We start from the raw sequence: 20,054 nt of genomic DNA, 5'->3' as shown, positions 1-20,054 counted from the left end.
ACTGTGAATTATGTAGTTTTATACAATTCTATCTTGGGATTCTAATGACAACATAAACCACTTGAGCTTCAGTTGCATGGCTTATGATGTCAGCAGAACACCTCAGCGGAACTCTAGTCTCATAATTCCGAATTGCCCACTATACAAAATGTGTCTAGACAGGAGAATCAGAAAACAAGATGATATTTCTTTTTGTTATTTATCTTAGGAATATGAAATCCACTACAGTACAACAGTGAGCCTCTTCTTTCAGTATGTAATCCTCAGAAGAAGAAAAACTTATGGATTTTTTTACTCAGCTATAGACTGATTTTGCTTTGAAGATGCACGGTTATATCAATGATATCAGATTTCTGAAATAGCAAAATAAATGTGGCATCGATGTTTTAAAAGAATATCCTGAACAGAGAAGTCTAAATACTTAGCAAGGCATGATGACTTAAAAGGAATAAGTTTGAATCCTAAGCTTATTACTCAGCTTCCCAGTGTGGCACACGTCAAACAGGAGACTCATCTCAAAGGATGGTTGATGTTTTTTGTCATCTAAGGAAGTTGTTCTGCCTGAGAGAATGGGTGGAGGAATTTGCTATACCAAAAGCAAAATAGTTCTGACACAAGGGTCACCATAGTGGACTCCTATTGACTTCAATATGTTTTTTAATTTATTCTCAAATATAGAAAAAGAGAGGCTGGCATGTGTCTCAATGATTTCTTTCACAGACAGCATGATGAATATGAGTGGAAATATAAGGATTCACTTTTTTAAATATTTTTGTTCCATTGTGATCGTATTACTTAAACTCTCCTTCTCCATTTCTGGAGGGTAACTTCTTTTATATTACTGTTTGTGAAACTCACTAAACACATCTGTTTTATGAAAATCCAGACTGTCATTCTTTGATATAACTCCATGCACTAAATATCTTTTTATCAGTTTGGTGAAGTATAAGCGAGTTTTGTCTATTGTAAAAAGTCACTAAATCCACAGCAAGCTCAAAGCTCAAGCTTCATACGAAGCAGGATCTATTGCTTACTGCTCTTTGCCTAACTGGGCACTATTAAATATCACATAGGGTCATTTGTTAGATGCTGCTTTCAAACCTGGTTAATTGGACTTTGGTCTCTCTTCATTATTCTTCTCTAATCAGCTTTTTCCCATCCCACAGATATCTGTTGCTCAATCTCCAGACAGGAACTACCAGCTGGCAAATGGTGTACAGTCTCTGAATTTAAGCAGATTTAGTAGGGCCTTCAGCAAATGTTTATAGGGCTTAAGCTAATTGGAAATAAGATTTACAATGCTTCTTTTAACCAATGCCATTCTATACTGAGAAAAGGGAATTACTGGTGTTTCTTAAAACAGTAATCTAATTTGCTCATGAGTATAACTTCCTTGAGTACAGACAGAGCCAGTGCTGATTTAAGGCAACACACCAGATTTAGTTTTTACTTTACATTGTGTGATGAACTGAAAGGTCATTATCCTTAGGTATACCAGATATAAACAGCAAAGTCACACTTGACATGAGATGCAATTAGAATCAAATGCTAGTTCTTGCAAAAGAAAGTCTATAGTCTTTGAACTAAAAGTACTGATTCTTAAAGTTGTTAATTTCTAAGGAAACTCAGTGTTTTAAATGTCTCAAAAATAAGGTTTACTTAAGTTAGTAGTAACTGCTTGCCAATAATCAAAACCATTGTTTGTGTTAATTTGGTAAGGACAGAAAAAGGAAGAATAATATTCCTAGGAAATGAATTCCCAAGTCTCCAATCATTTATTTTACGCCCCATCTTATAGACATTTCCGCAAACCTCGGCATCATTTAGTATGCTGGAGAGAACAATTCTTTATATAAGTCTAAAGCCCTTCTTTCCTGGGAACTGAAATGGAATTTCAACTTGCTTATTATTTCAGTTCCTTAATAATTTAAAACAGACCTCTATTTCTTCGTGTTCAGGCCTAAACAGGTGCATAATGTCACTGTTGTATTCCAGCTGTTTTGTTGAGCTTTCATTTGTTTTTTAAAGGAAGATCATTGAATATTTCTTATGTATCCCTTATTCTTCACATATATTCTTCACCAGGCTGTATGTGGCTTACTGTGCTAAACCATTTCTTTCTAATATTTTGAGCTGTTGTTCAGTCGAAAGTAAATAAATAAGGCTGGCTCTATTCACCACATAAAACATTTTTATGAAAGTCTCTTAGGAGCACTGCTGAAGATGGTTTCTTTATGTTTAAAGGTGACAGGGTGGGTTTTTTAAGGTTCTGCTAAAATCACTAACTGGCATGAAAATAAGTTAAAACTTACATCTGGATTTTGTTTTTAATTTTAATGATGATAATTTGACCAATGTAATTTCTGATTGAACAGTCATGACTGCTAATACTTCCACCCAGGCATGAATTTACTGCAGAAAATAAAAAAAAAAAAAAGATGTCACCTGCAAGCAGCTGCCACCAATTAGCCTTGCTGTCATATCAGGGCTTATATGAATCAGCCTGTGTCAGTCGTTATACTACTATTGCTTAAGATCCTTGGTCATTTTAACTTCTGATCAGGAATCGAGTTGTGGCTCAAACAGGAGAGAGGAGGAAACATTCCTTCTCCACTGGTTTCACGTGTAAGTCGAAAAACACTTAGAATATAAGACTATTGTTCCATCTCTTACTTTCATGTATCCTATCCCTTCCTGCCATCATTTTACCATTTTCCGGTCCATCTGATCAGGACTCAGCTTAACCAGGTACTACATCCCTTACACCATTCTCGTGAGCCTGCAACCCAGGAAGCAGCCAAAAGCAATGTCCTAAGCAGCCTGATGTTCATACACACGTAACAGGTCTCAGTGTAGCTAATGAGACTCTCTACTGGGCTGATTTCTTCCAGCGGTGAGGTTCTGTGTAAGAATAAGCAACAGCCTGCTGTATTTCCTGGAAGTTTTTCTCGTACTATAAAAGGTATGTGTATTTGTGTCTCTGTATTTGTATTTTACGTGTATTTGTGTCTTCCTTGATCTGGAAAGAATTGCTTCAGACTTTAAAAGCAACATCAGCTTCAGATCAGTTCAAATAACATTTCCCCCCAGAACAATAGGTAATAGCATTTAAAAGACTGTCAAGCAGCTTTTAATCTGCCTTAGGAAAACATCACCCAACAAAGGAAAATGAAGGATACGGCTAAAATGACAGCATTATTTCATGCTTGCACATAAGAGCCTTTGTCATGTATCCCTTTAAAAATGTAAAGTGCTGAATTAACTTCTAAAGGACAAGAGTTACACAGTTACTTGTGGCTGATTATGAGGAAATTAATGACTGCAGTGAATGCCATAGCAACGGTAAGAATTGTTTCTTAATACCTCATTTTTATTAGACAATAGACAGACCTTTTCAAAACAGGAGCAGATGTATTTAGGTGACCTGATTTCAAAACTGTGGAGCACCTGGAGATTTTCTCCAACATACATTCTTATTGCACTCACACACACACTCTTGCTGGTGTGAGGAACACGTGGAAATGATGTTTACTGGTAACTAAGTACTAACCTTCACTATGTCCTGTTCTATTCCTTCATTTCCTTTTCCTGTTTTTATGGCTGGAAGTAAGAATGGGTTGCCCCCATACTAGTGAATTGGAGCTGGTGGAGGAGAGCAGAAATGAAAAAAATATGTATTGGCTTGGCTGAAGAGGAAATATGGGCCTACAGGGTTACTCCCATTCCTTGTTCTTTATCTCATTTGTTTGAGTTCTATGTATAAATACAGGGTGGTAACAAAAAGAAAAACAATGATGATTTCAATCAATATTTTGGATTTCTTTAAGAGGAATTTAGGTCCTCACAGGGCTTTACGAATACTGTGGTTGTTAACACAATCTTAAACTAGCTTACATACGATCGTAGACTTTATTCTCTAAAAGTAGCAAACAGTGATAATTACAAGATTAAAAAAAAAACAACCTACAGCTATTTTTTTTTGTTGTTCTGTGGTTCAAAACATGGCTACCTGGCTTAAACAAAACACAGCACTGATAATTTGTAGGCTACACTGATGTACTGCTTGATGTTCAGCCAGAGAATTCTTACCAGATAAAAGCACTTACTACGGTATGTCCCTGAAAGTAATTGAACACACTTTTCAGCCTCTTGGGTTTTCCTTCCTACAGAAAATCACTTAGTATCTGTCCCGATGTGCATAATTGACTCATCTTGGCCCAAACCTTAATTGTTTCTTTGCTTATTTATGGAATCTGAAAGAATGTAAAATGAATTCTTGATATGCTGTTAAATGGAGTAAAATCTAAAGTGTAGCATCAGAAAGATTTCAAGAGAAAATGCATGTGGGAAGGGGAAGATCAAGAAAATACAGCAGATTACTAATTTTCCAATTCCTTCATTGAGCCCACAGTGAACATTTTTCTCTATGACCCTGAAACACTTAAACCAAACAGAAGTCCTACTAAAATGGAATAGTCCTTATTTTGAAGGCCTAAGGACGTCAGCCGTAAGGACAGGAGATGATATCATGTGCGTGACTAGGTGATAATTATGATATTGCAACTGCAATTTGACATGTTTAAGATTACAGCATGGTATTACTTATGTCTTCAAAAATTAAAGAAGGTCCCTTGAGACAATGTACAAAACTTTCTTCGTTAAAGAAAGAATTTTTTTTCCTTATAAACAAGATAACAGTTATCCCTTTGATTCTCTGGACAGGAGAGGAAAAAACATGCTTCTGTCTTCTCAGATGATACTTGATTGTCATGTTATGGCCTATACTAGTATTTGATTCTGCCAGCTGAAAGACTTCTTGCTAGCACACTCTCCTGACTAAATACAAAACAAGTTTTCCTCAAACAAGAGGGGGTTTATTACATGAACAATACAGAGGAGAAACAAGATAAAATAGCAAAATTGAAAATTCAATATAAAATAATGCTTCTGCTGTTACAATCAAGGCATACAACAGATGTGTCATTGTGACCAGATAAAAAAAAAATATTGTTTTGCTACAGACATAAACCACCTTTTCCATTAGAAATAATGTCTGTCTTGTTATGGCTGGCTTTGGCAGCATAGTACATTTGGCACAAGTAAGAACACCCATGGTGTGCCACCAAGTTTAGGATTCTTTCTTATGATGGATAACGTTCAGAAAAAATTTGAGCATAATGATACAGCAAGCAGGAACTTAAGCAGATGTTTTATCTGAGACAAAGTAGTTCAGAAACCTAAATGAATGCAGGTTTGCTTCTGCTCCTCAGTTCTTCTTTAGTATTTTATTTCTTTTGGGAAATAGCTTTGAGGAATCATTGTAAGATTATCAATAAAATGAAAAGTGGTTAAAAAGTCTTGTTACCCTCGGATAGAAAGTGGGTCTCTAGCCTTTTCACATGCTCAGCTCCTATTGCAGCTGACGTACTACCAGACACAGATCTGTCCAAATTTGGAGAGAGAGGCAGTGAGGAGAGCCTCTGTTGGCAAGGCGAGTTTCTCATTTCTGGAGGAAGCAATGTGGGTCATGTTCATATCAGCCATTTCAGCTTAACTCAGCCAAGTGTCATTCTAGAAGGAAAAGCACGGGAAAGCATGAGCTGTTAGCTGGCAGCATGCTACTCCATTACACCACTTTCCATTCAAAGTTAGAGCCGTACTGAGCTGCCTCAATTAAAGCAGCGCCAGATAATCTGGAATCAAGAAAACACAAGCAGACCTTTGCACTTTCCATACAGTACTTTACAGAGTTTGTTAAGGACCTTACATGGGTTGTAGATGTGTGCCTACCACAATCAATTCTGATTCAGATAGTTATGGTCTGCCTGCCAATTAGCCTGTAAAACTGGAATTGAACTGTTATTCCTTACCCTCAGTCCTAATTTCCTAGCTGATCATACTACACACTGAAAGACTATACTTTCCTGTATTTTACTGATTATTGAACTGATTTCTTCATGAATGGTAAATAAATTTTAGGATCTTTTGTGATGAAAGTGTGAAAAGTTTTGAATATTGGAGCAGCTAAGTTAGTATCATAGCTAGATCGTTGCTCAGCTACAATTATCCTGATAACTATGACTCAGACCCCAAGAATAAAAGTTTTCAGTTCTGCTCTATAGCTTCATTGGTAAGTGGATTTAATCAAGTTGTCAACCTACAATATATCATGAGGTGGGCGGTTGTTGTAACTGGCTATATTCAGTAACTAACAGTATAGATGAGTAGCCAACTGCTTCCCTTCTAGCTGGCATATTTACTATGAGCGAGGAATGGATGAAGTAACCTCTTGCGATTCAGATGCTCCAGTGTGATATTGGCATAAGGACGAATCATCAAGTCACAAACCATCCTCTTGTACATTTCTGCTTGCAATAAAAGAAATAATTTGCTGATATTAAGTGCTGGACCACAGCTATAAATAAAAGACTCTTCTTAATTCCTCTGTCAATGCCCCACCAAACAAGGTAGTGAGAGCTTAATTAAACTCATGATTATTTATTAAAAATATACATATCTATTAATTTCATGACAGCACTAATAATCTCAGAGAATTAGATCAAGTTGTTTGAATGTGACTCTCTGCAATCTGCTATGAGACCTGATTTCATCTGCCCATTTTACAACTACCAGCTTAAAAATATACACTTTATGAATAAAAAATCAGGCAATATTTCAGAAGTTTGCTAGCAGGCTGAGGAACTTTCAATCTTAAAAGCCCAAGCCTTTATTACACTGGAACTAATTCATCAGGTTTTTTTGCTTCTCCCTCACCCCTCCCCTTAAATGTGCTTACAGCTTCTTGATGTAATTATTGAAACTCACACCCCATGAGGGAAGGAAAAAAAGTAGTAACCTTCTGGAACTGGAGATTGGAAACTAAGGCAGTTCAGCTGGTCTTGTAGTTAAAGCATTGGCTAAGAGTCAGATAACGAGGGTTTAGGATCTGACACAAACTTCCTGTGTGATTTTTCTGAAAGCTGTTTCAAGCCAAACTATGCTTGAATAGTAATGCTCACTTAATAACAGTGAGCTAGAGCATGCTCCCCCATGATTCAGTTGGAACTCCTTGTGGAGCAAACCATTGTGCCTCTTTGTGAAAGTGGCAGAAATCTGATCTTCAGTCTCCTCCTCCCTTGTCCTTGAGCCAACGGAATGGTAATACAAATACTAACCTGCCTCAACAAAATGTTCTTCTATTTCTTGTCTCACTTATGCTGTTCAGATATTTCAGTGACGGTGTTAATGGTCTTGGTCCAGAAAAGTATATAAGCGTGTTTCTGGCCTTAAACACAAACACCACTATTAAACTTTATGGCTTACTTAAGTGTAAGACCATTAAATCAGGGACAAGTCTAGGTGAAATCTGATTGCTATACTTAGCACCTCTGAACTGTGGAGCTCTAGAAATACCTACAGCAGCGCTGGAAGAGCAATAGTCTTGGCCTCACTTCTAGTGGAAATATTTCCAATATAAGCAGATCACTTAGACTTGCTGTTTGATGAAGATTCTACCTCAAGTATTATACTCGATAAAGAAAGTCCTATACGAGTAAGTCTCTAAATTTGAGAATAAAAGATATGTATGCTGATTTGAAAACTTTCTATCATCTGCTTTCTAATGATGTGATCTTGTTTTACAACTGTGTCTACACACACTGGTAATAAATTACATATAACGGTAATTTTATATTCCAGTACAGAGTACCCCATATACTTTATTGATCATTGTTTTCTCACTGTTCAGAGACACTGGATATTATTCAAGAATTGCAATGAATATCTTTCATAAAGCAGTTTTTTAAATATTCCTTAGTCCAAACCAAGCATCAAATTTCTATCCCCCTCCTACTGGGATGTTCAGAATCTACATCTGAACCTTGATATTTAAACTGATTATTATACTTTGCCCATCCCTTTGGCCAGCTTCTTAGTTAGCAGCTCTTATTTTTAAATGGCACCCCAATCAGATGAAACTAAAATGTGGTATGTAACCCAAAATAATTTTATAAGCAATATCTTGAATTTTTGTATTTGTAAAATTTCATCTTACATGAAAGAGAATAAGTATTCTGGATAAGAAACGCGTCAGCTTTTCCAGGGTTATATTAGCAGCAGCACATATGGATTTGTAGGGTTCTAATCTACACTAAAGTATTCTGCCAGTCAAAATACACTTCAGTACATAACTTATACAATGTAATCTGACATAGCCACAGGTGGCTTCACACCAGAGTTGGAAAACAATTTGCTTGGTAAATTAGCTAATAATATTGCAGCAATATTTGATTAATTAGTCTTCCAATTTATTAGTGATACTTACATGGAAATCAAGAAGTAGAGACTGTTGTTTATTATACATAAAAACTATACATTCAAATTAGTTTTCAGTTAATTATGTAGAGATATAATATATCTACTAGTACTCAATATCACCACACATCCATATTGTTAGTAATTCATAACTCATGGCTGCATTTTTCCATCATCAGGTTTGTATTGACTAGCACACATCTGAAATTATTCTGCTATGCAAGAGAACCATTCTCTACTGAATAGTCAATTGCATTTGAAGGTCCTTATTTGATGCATGGATTCAAAAACTGTGTTGATTAACAATCTAAGATTTTCTTTGTAGTTCAGAGATGACCTATTGCTTATGATTCTGACTTTTGATTTCCCATCTGCCCCCACAAAAGCTTCTGCTGGAATGTGCATGTTGTAGGTCAGTGACCCTCTGTAAGAGAGACATGAAGAATATGTTATCTAATGGAGCTGGAAAGCAACAACATAATTGCAAACTGATGCCCTGACACTGCATTGTGATGCTGTCTCACAACTTTGTCACAATACTCAAGAGAGAGCGCAAGGCATACAACACAATGCAATATCAGAATGTCACTCTGCAGTTATTTCTCAGCCCTCTGTGATTTTGTTCATGGGAAATACTTGCTTTCCTCTCCCACTGGTGCTCAACAGCTGCCAAGAGAGATGTTTCTCTCTCCTTCCTATAGCACTAGCTTGTAATCCTAACCATGACATTCCCATGAAAAGTAATCAAAGCTTCACTGGAATACTTGCAGAACTCCAAAGCTTTTTGTGCTCTGAGTATACCTGGGAAATGTGTATCTGAAATACCAAAATCCTATGAATAATACAGTACATAATAACTCACACCTGTTCCTCATTGTGAATGAGTTTGGATAGATCTTACCTGTTTCCCTACCCTGGATTTTGAGACAATAGAAAAAAAAAAAAAAAACACATCTTTTTCTTTCCTAATACCATGGTTAAAAACTGATCTACAGTCTTTCAGACTAGCATGTTTGCATTCTAAAAAAAGTAATCAAATTTTCATTTGAGTTTTATATTTTATCAGGTAACACATTTTTTAGGGAACATGTATTTTGAAAGGGAGTCTGATCCTAAGCACTTAGACATACATTTCAAGGACATTTCCCCAGCAAAAATGAGGAATTATAAGTTACCAAATGGCATGTACTTTTTGTCCTAAACTGAGGAACAATGACATCTCTATTGAGACCTGTGCCTTTTACTGGATGTACTCTGCTTATATGACTACTGTAGGTATAGCACGTAAATCAGAACTCAGCTGCTTAAAAGTAATAACTGACCAGTACAATGCAGCGATTACATATTTATAGAAATATAAGTGTCTTTTTTGTTGAAACATGCCAAAAATAGCAACTGCTTACATACTTCCAAAGCTCCATATGCCAGGTATTGGATTCATCTTCATTCTGCATCAAGGGACCGTTGTCTAATTAACTGAAACAACTGAATGCATTTGCCAGCCTGCATGACTTTACAGAACGCAGGTATAGCGTGAAGAATGTTCCCAGTAGGGGAAATCATACAGCTATCCTGATTGCATCCTAAAATATTTGGGGAGTTTACTGAAAAAGAGTTAAATTTACTGCTGTGCTGATTTGACATTGCCCATGTTTGGGTTAGAAATGGCTACTTCATATTAAAATAGGAGAAGTAATATTTTGTCATGAGAATTAAATGGCTGTAGTGATTGGTTTAAAATTCCCTACCTTCCTCTTAGTAGTTTCTTTTTTTAATTTTATTTCTTGGATTTCAACATTTCATTCATCCATTCTGCTTAGCACCTCAAATTTCTCTCTTCATTTCATTTCATTTCATAGAATCATAGAATCGTTAAGGTTGGAAAAGACCCTTAAGATCATCGAGTCCAACTGTTAACGTAGCACTACCAAGTCCACCACTAAACCATGTCCCTAAGCACCACATCTACCCGTCTTTTAAATACCTCCAGGGATGGAAACTCAACCACTTCCCTGGGCAGCCTGTTCCAATGCCTGACTACCCTTTCAGTGAAGAAGTTTTTCCTAATATCCAACCTCAACTTCCCCTGGTGCAGCTTGAGGCCATTTCCTCTCGTCCTATCACTTGTTACTTGGGAGAAGAGACCGACCCCCACCTCGCTAGAACCTCCTTTCAGGTAGTTGTAGAGAGCAATAAGGTCTCCCCTCAGTCTCCTCTTCTCCAGACTAAACAACCCCAGCTCCCTCAGCTGCTCCTCAGAAGACTTGTGCTCTAGACCCTTCACCAACTCCTTTGCCCTTCTCTGGACACGCTCCAGCACCTTGATGTCCTTCTTGTAGTGAGGGGCCCAAAACTGAACACAGTACTCGAGGTGCGGCCTCACCAGTGCCGAGTACAGGGGAACCATCACCTCCCTGGTCCTGCTGGCCACACTATTCCTGATACAGGCCAGGATGCCATTGGCCCTCTTGACCACCTGAGCACACTGCTGGCTCATGTTCAGGCGGCTATCAACCAAACACCCCCAGGTCCTTTTCTGCCAGGCAGCTCTCCAGGCTCTCCTCCCCCAGCCTGTAGCGTTGCATGGGGTTGTTGTGACCCAAGTGCAGGACCCAGCACTTAGCCTTGATGAACCTCATACAGTTGGCCTTGGCCCATCGATCCAGCCTGTCCAGGTCCCTCTGCAGGGCCTTCCTACCCTCCAGCAGATTGACACTCCCACCCAACTTGGTGTCATCTGCAAACTTACTGAGGGTGCACTCAATCCCCTCATCCAGATCATCAATGAAGATGTTGAACAGGACCGGCCCCAACACTGAGCCCTGGGGAACACCACTCGTGACCGGCCGCCAACTAGATTTGACTCCATTCACCACCACTCTCTGGGCTCGGCCGTCCAGCCAGTTTTTAACCCAGTGCAGAGTGCACCCATCCAAGCTGTGAGCAGCCAGCTTCTCCAGGAGAATGCTGTGGGAGACAGTGTCAAAGGCCTTACTAAAGTCCAAGTAGACAACATCCACAGCCTTCCTCATCCACTAAGCGGGTCACCTTGTCATAGGAGACCAGGTTAGTGAAGCAGGACCTCCCTTTCATAAACCTATGCTGGCTGAGCCTGATCCCCCGGTTGTCCCACACGTACTGCATAATGGCACTCAAGATGATTTGTTCCATGACCTTCCCTGGCACCGAGGTCAGGCTGACAGGCCTGTAGTTCCCCGGATCCTCCTTCCAACCCTTCTTGTAGAAGGGCATCACATTTGCTAACTGCCAGTCATCTGGGACTGCCCCGGTTGACCAGGACTGTTGATAAATGATGGAGAGTGGCTTGGCCAGCTCCTTTGCCAGCTCCCTCTGTATCCTTGAGTGGATCCCATCTGGCCCCATAGACTGGTGAGCATTTAGGTGGAGGAGCAGGTCGGTGACTGCCACCTCTTCAACAACTGGGGCTTCATTTCATTTCATTTCATTTCATTTCATTTCATTTCATTTCATTTCATTTTTTACATCTATAGCACTTAAAAGAACCTGTCTCACCAGTACCTCACTTCAAGCAGCTCCAAGATCTTCCACACAGAACTGATTATTAATGAGAGAAAGAGAGATGAGACTTTGAAAAGCATTGAGACATTCATTTTGGCAATTCTGAATCCCTTTTTTTCAGACATAACTTCCCTTTACTTTCCAATAAGATAGCTGGGTTCAAGTACTAATATACATAATAATGTAAGGGATAAAAATGTGGCTACAGCTTTATGGACTTCACTGTTTTTACTTTGGCAAAGCCAAAGTGACTAGTAACTATATATGCTGTTATAAAAGAAACCACCACCTGAAAAATCTGACAAACTATATGTTATATATTTTCAAAAGCCTCATTCAAGCTTACAATACTATCAGTGCTGTCTAATGTAGAGAAATCCCCACAGCTGTCACCTTGGACAGGGGACCTGGGACGAATTTTAATTTTGTTTTAACCATGAATAATGAAAGATTAAGGTCCTCGGACAGTAATGAACCACACTGATGACAAAAATTTCTTTAAAATATCTTTTATATTTTCTGGGAAAAATATTACTCCTATAATATTGCTGATGGCTTTCTTAATGAATGTGGATTTAAATGTAGTATATCTGTTTCAATATACTATTTCATAGCATTTCCTCCTTGTCAGAGTTCATGAACAAATTAGTTTCCAATGTCCTTATATTCTCAATTGTTTCTTCTGTCCATATAAATCCAAATATTTCCAGACATGGGTCCAAATAATAAAATTTAGAGACAGGATAACGATCTTAACTTGCCCCAGATTTGACAGGACTACATCGAATCCAGTTTGCAGATGAAAGTGTAGCTCAAAAAAAGGCAATAGTTGTTCTGCCTACCTAACAACTGAAGTGCACATAGACATGGAGAATAAAAAAGATAATTCCATAGAAACCCAGGTGGATTAAATGACTTGCCGTTGGTTAGCTTGTGTGGCAGTGGAAGAGCTGGGCACTGAACCCAGGCTCTTCTTATCTTCTATTCAGTGACTTAATCAGGAAACCATCTCCTGACCTTTAGCATATAATCAAACACCAATTAGGACTTTTTATTACTCCTCTTATTCTGTTTGTAATCCAGAGCCTTCCCTGTCTCTGCTGCTATCAGGGATCACATATGCAAGCCTTTGCTTCCTTCTAAATCACTCTATTCACTATAAACCTGTTATACATTACCATTATTTTGTTGCTTTCAGTGCCTGTTTCTTTCCGGATTGCAAGCTACGCCCTCTGTGTTTGACTTGTTATGTTCTCCAGCCACCCATATCCAGTTCTTTATCCCACAGGTTTATATTCCTTCCTTCCAGGTATATTTTTTTTTGGTCAGTCATTTTCTAGCCTTCAGATGTTTAAACAAATATTTATGAGGATCTGGATGGGTCTGGAAGCCAGATAAGGCTTTGCATTTCAGCAATAAAAAAGCCTGTATAGGTCCATTAAACATCTAGATTCTAGTGTAGAGATTTGGGTTCTCTAGACAGGTTTCAAGCCAGTGAATCCTCACGTAGTACTTTTTTGGCTCTAACATGGCTTCCACCTGTTTTGCTTACCTTGTGGCCAAACAGTGAGATGTGTGCACATCAGGCATGTATGACAAAACCACTGTTTCTTTCTACATCATGATTCTCACAATTTGTTCTTCTAGCATTGAATTTAAATGCATCCCACTAATGATGTGTCTGTCTGGGAACCATGTGCTTTGGCATACGTGTCTTCAGTAGAAAGGGACCGCAGGCAAATGGCTATCTGCAAACAGGTCCTCCAGCCTCTCTGAAGAATCTTTCTCAGGAAAAGAGTGGGAATTGAGGTGAATTACAGATGAATCTCATTTCTGTAACAAACACTGTAGCTGCTGTTTTTTCTTTGGTCTTTCAAATTTTTTGTGCTCATAGAACTTCTTGTCCTCTCAGATCTGAAGTGCATGATGGGAGGAGATCTTGGCCAGAAAGTTTATTTAGGGTTCCCATGAATATTGCTTAGAGCAAACACATTCTTTGACCGGTTTGATTACAACTGGGATACATGCCTAACCACGGAAAGCAGCTGCTTTGATGACACTGTTGAATAAGCATCTCTTTCTAAATATCTTGTAAATATAACCACAGACAAAGAAGAGAAGGATCATGGTACATTAACTTTAGGCCATGTGAATGTGAGATAACAACTGATCAAAAACATTTACATCTGAATTTAAGAAAACAAAACAGGTCTGTTGTGAAGACACCAGGCTGATGTGTTTATACTCTAATCTGTTTCACGTGATCCACTACAGTTAAAAAAAAAAACAAACAACAGCTTTAACCTGTCTGCAGTAAGTCAGCAGTGATGTTTCTGCAATAAGCCAGCAGTGGTGTTTCTCACTGTCTACTCACCTTTAAGATGTTTCTCCTGGTGCTGTCTTGGAAAGTTACTGACTGATTGGGATGATTGCATGAATTTTGCTATTATTTTTCATAGCAGAACTTGAAATGTTATATTTGTCTTCAAGCATGTTATTTCTGCAGTTAACTGAAAAAAAATTAGCATTTAAATGAAGATATTAAATTCTGTCACGGAGAAAATAGAGAGAGCTATTAGTAGAAAATATGCACAAATTTTTACTCTGTTGGGACACGTATAGTTCTAAATTGGGCTATATAAACTAGATGCTGAAACTATTGAACTGCGACCCAAACTCAGGGAAACAGAGTTTCTTCTGACTGCTATTGAAGGTGCGACCATCATCCAGAGAGCAATTACTTTCCTATGTGCAGTTTGTATGTGTGTTGAGATAAACAGGAAAATTTTCTGCAGCATCACAGCCATACTCCATCCTCTAAGGAAAAATTATCCTCTTGATAATGCTAACATTTAAATTTCACCTTTAAAAGTAGGAATGAACCTCTCCATTTTACTAGTGGAAGATTTAATTTGTGCCTTAAATTCATGACCTCTATAATTGGCCTTTGCTACTAGTCATTCTTAAGATGGATGTAAAAATTATTTTCTTCTAAGGATCTCACAGAGGAACTGGGAAAAATGGAAAAGAAATCCATATCAGTAGTAAGGTTGAGTCACAAGTAAAAATAAAAGTAACTTTTCTCTTATTCATTAAAACCTATTCTGAATACACTGTTTCTGAGAGTACTAAATCAGTGGAAAAATTACCATTACCGTAAGTAAAAATACCCTAAAGTTTCTTCAGCTTTTTAAAATACATATTATTAAAGCTCTTGTTAAATGCTTACATATCAAATCAAAGTTGTCTCTAAGTAATTTGATTTATAGAAAAAGGGAAAATATGTATTACAGTACAATCTTTCATCTTAATTCCATGTTCAAATACACTAACCAAATTTGAATGCCCAGTTAGAAACCTAATTATGTCTGACATGCAATCCCAGGTTTAAATAGGTGACCAAAATCTAAGACCGCCTTGATTTAATATTAAATTGCTGTTGTCACTAAATTAAAGTATTTGTTTACGGTTTTCAGCTTCACTGATATTATAAATACAACTTATGAATAGAGCTTGTAAATGGGAAGATCCTGAAGAAAGCTTCTACGGAGGAAGCTCAAGATGTGAATGAAATGCATATTTCTTTTTAAAGATGAATAGTTCAGTGTCTCCCCAGGTGTTGTTAGTACTATTCAAGCCATTAGTTATAAATTATCAACTTTGTAAGGCAGATATCTTATTTGAAATTAGATTTCAGAAGTCATCTGCACAATTTCCATTAATTTGCATAGAAAAGAATCAGATCTTGAAACTCTCTTTAATTTTGCATTGCTTTAGTGGTACCACTGCTGAATACGACTATATTGTAATTCACAAACAAAAGATTCAGTCCCTAGAAATTAAGTGCTTGGTCTCAAATTATAAAGATTTCCTCTAAAAGATTCCTTTAAAAAGATTTCCTCTAAAGAGAGGAAATTATTTCCTCTGAAAAAATTTCATCTGAAGAGGCTAATTTCCTATGTTTGCATAGCCTTGGCAATATCTTAAAACAAATTTGTGGCCAAAGATTAAACTGGCAACCCCATGTTAAAATGCATTTCTGACAAGGAAATACACAAGATCGCCAGACTTCTAAGTGAATTTACTGGAACTTAATGCTACTTAAATACATGAGTAACCATGCTTGGACAAGCTGGTCTATACCAATCTCTGCATTTTATTCAAGCCAAAAACTGTGCATTACTGAAACAATTTGTGGAACCATATCTACCGCTTTCAGGTTTTATTCATCCAGACACACACAATGTTAAAGGAAACCAAAGCATTACAGAGGTTTCTACAGCAGCTGACTGAACTACGATCCTTTTGAGACAAGACTGCAAGTTCATCTTTGCTTGTGGTTTTTCTTTTTATACTGTGGGAGAGAAAATGAAAGCTTTTGTATTCTAGATAAATTTGACTCTCTCACAGTCCCTTGAGAAGAACTTTTAAGGGTCTTTTCCAACCTTAACGATTCTATGATAATATCCATTTCACTCTTGTTATTTTCAAAGCACGGTGCCCGTTTTATTTCCTCCCGACCCTTCCAAACAGCAAATGGATTTGAGGAAAGAAGGGGCCATGCAGGACACTTTTTTCTCAGAACTCGCACTTTTTTGATAAGTTGTATAGCTTGAACTCACTGTGGCACATCCTAATGCACTGAAAGTCACAGGCTGCAGTCTCAACTTCTACCCTTCTGTCCAACTATAATGCACCTTTGACCAACAGTAAAGGATGTGCCACAGACTATAGCATGTTTATTCCCACCCCTAATTCCACTGCCTGGCACAAGGAACTACATTGCACTTCCTATATCTAAGTGAGTATGCCCTCATAATATGTACAAAGTGAACGAGCATTATTATTAGTGAACTAGCTGACAATAAATTGAATAATTTATTATTTACTGAGTAGTTATGTCTTGAGCTGATATCAATCACCTTTAGAGAATTTATAGGAAAAAAAAAGCTGCAGAGTTTCAGGAACTGTGACACTGATTTCTCCTAAGTAGAAAAAAATAGTATGGGATGTAGGAACTGATTCAGCCTTGTTGAATTTCTTCACCTTACTTAGATACAACATTAGGAAGTGTACAAAAAGAATGATCCCATGTTGATTGTAAGAGTTCTTGTGCTACTGTTGGAGTTTCTGCAAATATGTGAAGTTTTTAAAAGACAAAAGAGGTAGCCCTGTATCATTCATCTCTATTTCTCTATCTATTTGGGTAACCTTTTGTTTTAATGGAAACGTATAACATTGTAAAGGGGTGTGCTGGTTTTAACTGGGATTCAGTTAATTTTTTCCACAGCAGCTTGTATGGGACTATGTTTTGGATTTGTCCTGAAAACAGTGTTGATAACACAGGGATGTTTTCATTATTGCTGAGCAGTGCTCACACAGAGTCAAGGCCTTTTCTGCTCCTCACACCACCCCACCAATGAGCAGGTTGGGGGTGCACAAGAAGTTGGGAAGGGGACACAGCTGGGACAGCTGACTCCAATTGACCAAAGGGCTATTCCATACCATATGACGTCATGCTCAGCATATAAAGCTGAGGGAAGAAGAAGGAAGGAGGGGATGTTCGGAGTGATGGCATTTGTCTTCCCAAGTAGCTGTTACGCGTGATGGAGCCCTGCTTTCCTGGAGACAGCTGAACACCTGCCTGCCGATGGGAAGCAGTGAATGAATTCCTTGCTTTGCTTTGCTTGCGTGTGCAGCTTTTGTTTTATCTATTAAACTGTCTTTATCTCAACCCACGAGTTTTCTCACTCTTACCCTTCTGATTCTCTTCCCCATCCCACCAGGGGGGAGTGAGCGAGCGGCTGCGTGGGGCTTAGTTGGCAGCTGGGGTTAAACCATGACCAGGGGAAAATCTTTGTGTGTGATTGTAGCTTTATGCTCTAAATCCTTGGCAAAAAGTCCTTGCTCCCACAGTATTTTGTTGGCTGTTAATCACTTTGAGGAGAGGAAAAGTAGACCGTTGGAGATTATTTCAATTTTAAGACAGAAAAAAAAAGGGGGCAAAATGTCAGTACCTGTGCTTCAAACAAGGCTACAGACGTTACTTGCAATTACATCAGCTTCCCTAGCTTCACTGTAAGAATAAATCAAGTCTGTGTGTTATGTCTTAGCAATTCTCAATAATGTATTATTAGCACATGCACTGCGCAATAACACCAAAGCTTCAAAACCAGGACACCAATTTAGAAATAAACGTAAAATTTTAAATGATGACCATAAACCACAGTATTACGTTGCACCAATAATTTGTCCTTATACCCCTCTTCCAGAGCCACTTCAGCTCAACAGCGCCTGAACACACCACCAACACTGACCCTCTGATTCTGTATTTTATATCACCTCACTTGCACAGTGCCATTGAAAATTACATTGTTTAGTTTATTCTTCTAAATCAACCCTTTTGGCTCATTGTTACTTTTTCACCACCTGCCAGTCCTGTTAACAGTCCTTTTGTGTGCTCAACCTACACATGACTGTTCTGTATATAACATACACATTGTAAGCAGAGTTACGTTAGGAAGGTTATAACTTTACCACAATCTTATGAGAAAACTGAGGTTTGCAAATGTCATTGTAGAACTGGACTGGCCATATAGAAAAATTCATCCCTTGAGTGAATTCATTCCTTTATCCCATGGATAAAATGTTATTGTTGATTAAGTAAAGGAGGAATATCTGCTCGGAAAATAACTATAGCTTCCATAAATAGTGCTCACTGAAGAAATGGCTGTAAAGCTTGTATTTAAGTGTTCCTATGAACAAACATGATCCCATGAATGAATTGCTGGGAAAGCAGTGGTGCTCTTAAAATATGAGATTGGTCAACAGAAAATTGTGGCTGTGAGTAAAAGTTGAAAGCCACAAGGCAACAACCACAAGCTAGGAAATGTATGCTGGTAAATCTGGGATGTGTACATATGAATTACAGAATTTTGGATGTGTATACTAGTTTTGTGACTATCCAGAAAATATCTTTTTGTAAATACAGAAGGCAATTATACCCTTTGTCTTCCATATGAGTTATTTATCAAAGGTAGGAATAAAGATGTGTATAGAGTTATACATATTCACATGTGTAATCAGTCTGTTATTCTGTTTAGGCATTTTCTTTCTTGTGTGTACAGTGTCCTGTTAGCTTTGACACTTCATCTTTCTTTTTTAAAAATAGTTTAAAATAATTTTCCAAGTGAAAATAGTCAAATCAAACTTCCTACATAATTATGCTAGTTTAAAAAAAAAAAACAACATTAGCTGAATTTTAAGTCCACATTATTACATAAAGTTAACCTTGCACCTTTAATGTCAATAGGCACTCATATTCAGCTGATTGAGTAGACATATGCCTAAATGTAAGAACAGTGGACTTCATAACCCTGGTAAAGATCAGTACGCACACATTTAACTTTGAGAACCTGTTTAGCTTAGCTTAGCTTAGCTTAAGCAAGTCAGGCTACCACACTTGAAATCACACAAAGTATCAGAAGTCTTGATTTTTAAGCCATTTCGTACAAGCTTGACACCAATGATGGTTAATTCCACCCTTTTCTACCACTAAATCTGTCATAATGCTCACAAGTTTAACAGCATTTTTGCTCAAACAAGGTATTGTTTAAAGATCCGTTATCAGAAATCTACTGACTCGCAGGATGCTGTTGTCCCCCTAGTTCTTCTGTTAGATGTCAATGGAATTATTTTAACAAGAAGTTAACATGTATCCTAGGAAAAAATGCAAGATGTCTGAAAAATAAAGCTGAAATATATGCAGGCTCTGACTAGTTGCCTGATTCATTTTCTATGTAAATCAATGGAAATCTTTTCATTACTTTGTGAGCTAGGCCTAATGAAGACTTTTTTCCCCCTTTCTCAGTGTTTCATGACATCAAAAAATAATAATTTGAAGCCCTATCCAGATTTCAGTTCAACTGTATCAAGTCTCAAATGGTATCTTGCAACAAGCTACCCTGAAGGTTCTACAATTTTGTTTACCTTTGCAAAAATCTTGATGTTTCCAGTATTTAACCTGTATTACCTTCCATCTTGAAACTATATAGAACACAGAGGACAAACCTTTATCACAAAAGTCTTTAAAAGAGTTTTAAGGTGTGATAAACTAATAGTATTTCCAGAAGTTGTTCTGCTGCTGTATTGCCATTTGAAATGGATGAAAATTTTTTTCCTGGTGTCTACCTGTAGTATAC

The 20,054-nt window shown here is 37.7% G+C and overlaps 1 long non-coding RNA gene across 5 annotated transcripts in view; it reads right to left on the bottom strand.

Moving 5' to 3' along the window:
- LOC148051406 (uncharacterized) overlaps positions 1 to 20,054 on the bottom strand; it is a 291,091-nt gene that overhangs the window by 135,400 nt on the left and 135,637 nt on the right. Inside the window, exons 4-5 of one of the 5 annotated variants that reach the window (XR_015699860.1) lie at positions 14,228 to 14,363; positions 5,254 to 5,571 (exon numbers count right to left, since the gene is read on the bottom strand). The exons of the other annotated variants lie outside the window; for them this stretch is intronic. This is a non-coding gene — a long non-coding RNA (uncharacterized LOC148051406). Of the gene's footprint in view, positions 1 to 5,253; positions 5,572 to 14,227; positions 14,364 to 20,054 lie in introns of those variants that run through there. 5 annotated transcript variants of the gene reach the window in all.

The sequence above is a fragment of the Nipponia nippon genome, unplaced genomic scaffold (assembly GCF_047370975.1).
Source record: "Nipponia nippon isolate SJK-2023a ecotype South Korea unplaced genomic scaffold, ASM4737097v1 scaffold_6, whole genome shotgun sequence".
In the NCBI taxonomy this organism is placed as follows: Eukaryota; Metazoa; Chordata; class Aves; order Pelecaniformes; family Threskiornithidae; genus Nipponia; species Nipponia nippon.
Note: the sequence above shows the minus strand (reverse complement) of the source record. Positions and strands in the feature narration are given on the sequence as shown.